General features: G+C 44.4%; 1 long non-coding RNA gene across 1 annotated transcript; it reads left to right on the forward strand.

Moving 5' to 3' along the window:
* Positions 1 to 281: 281 nt before the first annotated feature.
* On the forward strand, positions 282 to 4,845 carry LOC110301115. Its single transcript, XR_002378683.1, has 3 exons — positions 282 to 583; positions 1,322 to 1,484; positions 4,283 to 4,845. It is a non-coding gene; the product is annotated as an uncharacterized LOC110301115 (long non-coding RNA).
* Positions 4,846 to 6,971: the final 2,126 nt, after the last annotated feature.

Below are 6,971 nucleotides of genomic sequence, written 5' to 3' on the forward strand. Positions count from 1 at the left end.
GTGGAAGAGACAGCTGGCACAACCCCTCCCAGGGGACTGCAATTAGGGGATATTTAATCCTGTCACCTGGTTCATTTGCCATGATGGATTTGGGCTTGAGTGCTGTGTGGCGCCAAGAGGATATTGGATTACAAGGGGCCATCCCCTTCACCCCTCGGAGAGACCTGACCCTCCTGTGCCCTGCACCTGTCTCTCTGGCCCCAAGGTGAGTTATCTGATGCCAATGAATTGAGGACAAGCATTGGTTGTCACCTCCCCCTCCACTCCTCACCTCATATTTCACCAGAAACCTCTTACAGATATGAAGACATTGGTTATGTTGGGCCCCTGACTGCCGCCTGTCCCACAGTCAGTTTAGAGGTTCAGAATGACAGGCCCTGGCGATTGAAGAGATTTCCAAGGATTTCCCATCATTCCGTTTTAGTTTTCCAGACTCTTGGTGCAGGGAAAAATTTCACTATATGCTTCTTTAATGTGGGTGTCTCTTCCAAACCCTGTCAGCAGTCTACATATCCCCAGGCTTCATCCCTCATTAGGCTCCAAGGACACTGGGAGAAAGCTTGGGACACAGAGACCTGACTGTGTAAGTAGATGAAGCTAATGTTCTTTAGGGTTCTTTCTAGATCTCTCTCTCCCCCTCCCTATTTGTGTGTGTGTGTGTGTGTGTGTGTGTGTGTGTGTGTGTGTGTGTGTGTTGGGTCAGGGAACTGAGGTATAAGGTAAAGAGTTTGAGCTAGAAAAGTTTCTGAGAGGGCAAGTGGATGGGATGGGGTGAGTGGGGCAGGGGGAGAGGGAAACCTGATCTGGTATTGGTTGAGGGAAAAGGACTGAAGCCCTGAGGGCCAGCAGAAAGAATGGAAACAGGCAATCTCCAGAAATAAGAGTGTGGGGGGGGGGAGACCCTCCAGAATGCACCTATGAGACTCTCAGGACTCAAAAGGAGGGACTTTAGATGAAATGCCTGACAGTAGGAAGAGGGAACTTATGGAGCCCACCTCCAGCAGGAAGACATCAAGTGAGGGATGAGGTTACCATGCCACAGTCACAACTCTGACCCATAATTGTTCCTATCTGAAAGAATTACAGGGATGGAAATGGAGAGGACCCTGAGGAAAAGAAGGTCCAGGGACAGGCCCAAAGTGGGATCTAGCTCAAGGAGAGGTCCCAAGGCCTGACACTATTACTGAAGCTATGGAGCTCTCACAAAAAGGGACCTATCATGACTGCCCTCTGAAAGACCCAACAAGCAGCTGGAAGAGTCAGATGCACTATTTGTACCCAACTAATGGACAGAAGCAGCTGACCTCTGTTGTTGAATTAGGGAAGGTTGAAAGAAGCTGAGGAGAAGGGCGATCCTGTTGGAGGTCCAGCAGTCTCAATTAATCTGGACCCCTGAGATCTCTCAAACACCGGACCACCAAACAGACAGCATATATACCAGCTGATATGAGGCCCCCAACACACATACAGCAGAGGACTGACGGGTCTGTGTTCATTCAGAGATGATGCACCTAACCCTCAAGAGACTGGGGGCCCCAGGGAGTTTAGAGGTCAGGTCAGGTCCGGTGGGGTGGGGTGGGGGCATCCCCGTGGAGACAGGGGTATGGGGAGGATGTATGGGATGTGGAACAGTCGGAGGGTGGATGGGGGGATAAAATATGGAGTGTAAAAAATTAATTAATTAAAATAAAAAAAGAAAAGTTCCAAGAGGGGAAAAAATCAATACAACAAGATTCTTTTATCAATCGTGTGCACATGAAAGAAGTACTTATGTGTTGGGAGTAATTCTGAGATGGCTTCAGGAATTTCTGCAGATCCTCACTGGACAGAGTTAATCTGTCTGCTCATCAGCCTGGACTTTTAATGAACGCCACACAAAGAGTTAGTCTTAGCTGTCTTCGATTTATATTCTCATGTGTGTGTGCAGGCCTGTGTGTGTGTGTGTGTGTGTATGTGTGTACATGCACACACACACATCTTCCTCCATTGTCTACCTTATTCATTGAGGCAATTTCTTACTGAATCCACAGCTGGCCAAGTTCTCTAGATTGGCTGCCAGAGAGCCCCAGGGATACTTCTGTCTCTTCCTTCTCAGCATGAGATTACAGATGTGGACCACTGAACTCAGCTCTGGGCTTTTTGTTTTGTTTTAAAGCATGGGTGCTGGGAACCTACCTAGGGCCCTCACACCTGCATGTCAAGTACTTTACCACTGAGCCATCTCCCTGGCTTCCTCACATGGGCTATATCTAAAAATAGAATCCAAAGATAATGGACAATGTCTACACATGAAATGCTTCACTTTTCAGGGGAGGTAAGGGATTCAGAGCCACACAAGCAGTTCGCTGCCCATAGAACTTTGGACAACATCTGTTGTCCATGTTGAGAGCAGCTCTTTATGAAGCTATTCCTGGAGGTTATATATGCATTGTGAGTGGGCATGCCACATCATTCTCTGCTTCAAATCATTGAGTGGCATACCATTGTCTTTGGGAATAATGTATTTCCTTAGGTTATTACATTATGTTCTGACCTTTTTGCCATTCTGTTTTCTCTTTTTCTTCTCTTATAGCTTCTTACTTTCTATGCTTAGACCACTATGTGTACACGTATGTGTGTGGCATATATATATGGACAAGCATATATGTATGTGTATGTGTATGTATCAGAAACCCCAACCCTGTCTTAGTGTCTTAGTATCTTAGTATCTTTGTATTGTAGATATGTGCCTAGAATATACACAACTTAATGCCTGATGACTAATTCCTTATTATTCTTCAAGTCTCAGTTTCAATATTTCACACTTAGGGAATACTATGCTGAGCTCATCTGTGATGATTTGATGAGAATGTCCCCTACAGACTCATATATTTGAACCTTTGGCTTCCAGGTGTTGGCACTGTTTGTGGAGGCTTAGGGGGTTTGGCTTTCTTGAAGGAAGTCACTGGAGGCAGGCTTTGATATGGTAAAGGACCCTGTCATTCCAGTTCTCTCTCTCTCTCTCTCTCTCTCTCTCTCTCTCTCTCTCTCTCTCTCTCTCTCTGCTTCTTGCTTGCCTTTGAAGATGGGAACTCTCAGCTTGCTGCTCCTGGCACCATGGCTGCTTGCCACCATGCCTTCCATCATGGAACTATAAGCTGAAATAAACTTATACTTCGCTAAGGTGCTTTTGTCCACAGTGTTTTGTCACAGCAACGGGATAGTGGCTCATACACCAAACGTGGTGGCTTTGTTTGGTTCCTGTACATTCTTTTCTACAAAATAAATTCACTGATTGTATTTTTTCACACTTGAACACAATCTTCATGAAATGACTAAACTTATCCCCAGCACCCAAAATAACTACCAGCACATCACAGCAAGACATAAATATTGAAACAGTGCATACAGAATTCCCATTGAGTGTGAGCATGGAGCCCATATTTGTGGTTGCTATTTAAGGAAAGTGGTTGAGTGCCTAGGCAGAGGATCTCTTTGCCTCCCAACAGTGTAGTCACTGCACAAAGCAGATACTATACTTTACCAGCTTAAGACTGACAAACTGTTGCCACCCTGGCTCTGCCCTCTGCAGCCCTACTCCAAAGGCCTATTTCTAAGATGATCAAAGGGACCGGAACAAAGGATTCTAACTGAGTGAGTTTTATGTGGGATCCTGGAAATGGGGACACTTTTAGAGCAGGCCCGGTCCTGGGAGGGTGCTCTTGAGAACTGCAGATCTGCTACCTTCAAAGGGTCAACATGCTGGCACATTAAGAAGCACTTGAGGAGAGAGTATTTCTCTCCAGAGGAAGCACAGCACTTCAAATCTATCACCCTAGCTCCTGTTCACAGGGATGGTGTGTGTATGTGTGTATGTTTATATGTATATATGTCTGTGCATCTGTGTATGTGTATATAGGTACATGTGTGTATGTGTGTGTATACATGTATGCACATGTGTGTGTACATGTGTGTATGTGTGTGCATGTGTCTATATGTGTGTATGTGCATCCATGTGTGTCTATGTGTGTATGTATGTGTGCATGTGTGTATTGTCTATGTGTATGCATGTGTGTATGCATATGTGTATGTATGTGTGTGCACACATGTGTGAGCATGTGTGTGTGTCCATCCAGCACAGGCAAAGAGCATCTGCTTTAAGTGCGGTAGCACTACAGGCTTCCAAACACCCTTGTCGATAACACCCAGCCGCCTGCTCTTCCTCCCATCCACACAGGTACTACTTCCATGGACTTTGTTTAGTTTCCAATGCCTCCCATAATAACTCCTATTCTCCAAGCAGCTTCCTCCTGATGAACTGTGCCTGCCTGTGGCTCTTCTGAAGTCCATCAACATCTGCATCAAAGTTTGAAAATGCAACTGCTTTTAGGTAATTTGATAAATCGTCTGAAGGCATTTTCATATGTGTGTACTCTGCTTCTGCATTCTATTTCTAAGATCCTTTAGGGGAAAATCTATATCTTTTTTTCTTCCCTTTATAACCGTCTCTGCACGATTCTTAGGACAGTGTTTTCATCAGCGTGCTTATTGTCTGAACACGCTCTTTCTTTGTAGGCTGAGAACCCTTGGAGGCTGACTTTATTTCATTCATTAATTTATTTAAAATATTTACTGAGGCCTATTATGTGGCAGGCACTGGCTAAGTGCTCGGGGTTCAGTGTTGAAACTCACAGTCTGGGGCAAAGAAGGAAACATACACAAATAACTGTAATACAATGTGATAAGTGCTGTAATATAGGTACCGTGAGCTCGGAGTGCTCTGGAAACCCAGGAGGAAGCTTATGAAATAATTTCCTTACTGTTCCAATGTCTAAATATGAATGTTTAAGTAAACACCTTTCCTTTGGAAATGCTTGCAGCTTTTGTGATTTTTCTCAGGTCTATTATCTTATTCGATGCCTCTAACAACCCCTTTAATAAGCTTTTGTTCCATCAACTCACCTCGACACAGAGTAGGGACCCAAGAAGGAGCTATGGAAAGAAAGAGTAAGGGAACTGGGGAATCAACATTATTCACTCTGGTTTGCAATTAGATAAATTAAATGTCACAAAGTGATTTGCTGAAGGTCATAAACATCTTACCAGGTAGTCAGGGTAAACACTGCTTCAATGCCTGTAATATAAGGGTTTCTCTGCTGTGCCGTAAATAAGCTTAAAACACATTTCTCTCCCCACCCCTGGATGTCTGCTCTCACTGGTAAAATGGGATGCATAGCTCAAGTATGACATCAAAGATGGAGAATGGCTCACAAAGGAGACAAGGTAGACTGTGGCCAACCATTGACTCAATGGCACAGGTAGGAAGGACCTCGGGAAGCTGGAGATGTCATTGTAGACCAGTGTCATCAGGAAAGATGCGTGGAAGTGAAAGAACACAACAAGAAGAAAGATTAAGAGGCAGTGCACAAAAGTTACATTCCAAAGAAATGAAATTCACTAACCTGCTGTCCTACTGTGCACTTTTCCAGGACCACACCCATTGGATCCGGGCATTCAACCTGTCCTTAGTGTTCTTTAATTAATTAATTTAAAAAATTCACTTTACATTCCCATCACAGCCCTCTCCATCCTCTCTTCCCAATCTCACCCCCACAAGTCCTTCCTCTCATTGCCCCCTCCCCTCCTCCTCAGAGAAGGGGCTCCCCCTTGGGTACTGCCCCACCCATCTAGTCCTGTCCTTAGTATTCTAATTGAACCCCAGATTACATCCAGGTCAACAAGTCCTTAATGTCCTCTCAGGAGAAGGGTCTTCTTCACTCAACTTGTGTCACCTAGACAAGTTATGCATGTGAGGATGACATTATGCTAGCTTCCCATTTCTGCCTCAGGACCACTCTTCTCCCTCCCACAGAGAAATGATTCATTATGACAAGAGGCTCACAGCATCTCTATCTCACAGTCTTTCCTCTGAATTGAAACATTCCCTCCTGGAGGCTGGAGGGAAGCTCATGTAAGTTCCCAGGCTTAGGAAGCTCAGAAAGGCACAATAATCACATGGTCTTGTCTTCATGTTAGTTACATAATCAGTGAATAGTTGCCAGGGAGAGGGGACTCTTATTTGCCCACTGCCTTCAAGTTGTGTAAGGAGCTCCAGGAGTACAGCTCTTATGATACCGTGCTCCTGTAAGTAACCCCAATAAAGTCATCGGTTCGCCAAGTGAAACTTGAGTGGGATTGTTTCTTTCATCTGTTATTGATCTCCTCTCTGAAGCCAAATTTTTTTTTTCAGTTTTCCTCTGGAAAGTCCATGTAACAGTATTGCAAACTCATCTTAAAATTCCTGGTCAACCCGTAAGAAACAGTGTCCTGGGCAACATTCCTGCTCAAGAAGGTAGTAACTGTGTTAATAGGCACCTTCCCAACCATCAGTCTCCTTGGTTTGTAACAACTGCTGGATATGAATATGGCCTAGGAACTATGTTCATACCATATGGTCCTGCTCCCCTTATTTATAGATGAGAGAACCAGTATAGACATGTGATCCAGAGAGCCAATCAGATTATCTCCTGTAGGAGTTGAGAACTGAGAGTAAGAAATGCTTTTCAGCTAATCTGATCCCTGGGATGGGGTAACATTGAGCAGGTGACCTGTGTGGCAGCCATGTTAAGCCAACATCTTGTGCATGTTGAGTAGGAAAAGCCAATCTGAAGGAGAACAATGTCAAACGAATAGACATAGGTAAGACCACAATCACTGAGCTTGAAGTATGCTGGACACCAGTCAGCAATCCAGTCCATGTTGGGATTCAATTGTCACTTTTCTGCCTTTGTCTTTAAGAGGTCCCACATCCTTGGAATGATCATCTCTATCCATGCATACATATTTTTATTTAAAAGTTTGTTTTTAATCTGCACAACCAAAACAGCTCAGATGAAAACTTAAAATCCAAGTCAATGAAGAGAACTGCTGCCAAGGTTTTATACACACAAAGATAGGGATGACCCAGTTTAAGTAAAGGTGCTCTCGTTGCT

This window comes from Mus caroli, chromosome 9, assembly GCF_900094665.2.
Source record: "Mus caroli chromosome 9, CAROLI_EIJ_v1.1, whole genome shotgun sequence".
Classification (NCBI taxonomy): Eukaryota; Metazoa; Chordata; class Mammalia; order Rodentia; family Muridae; genus Mus; species Mus caroli.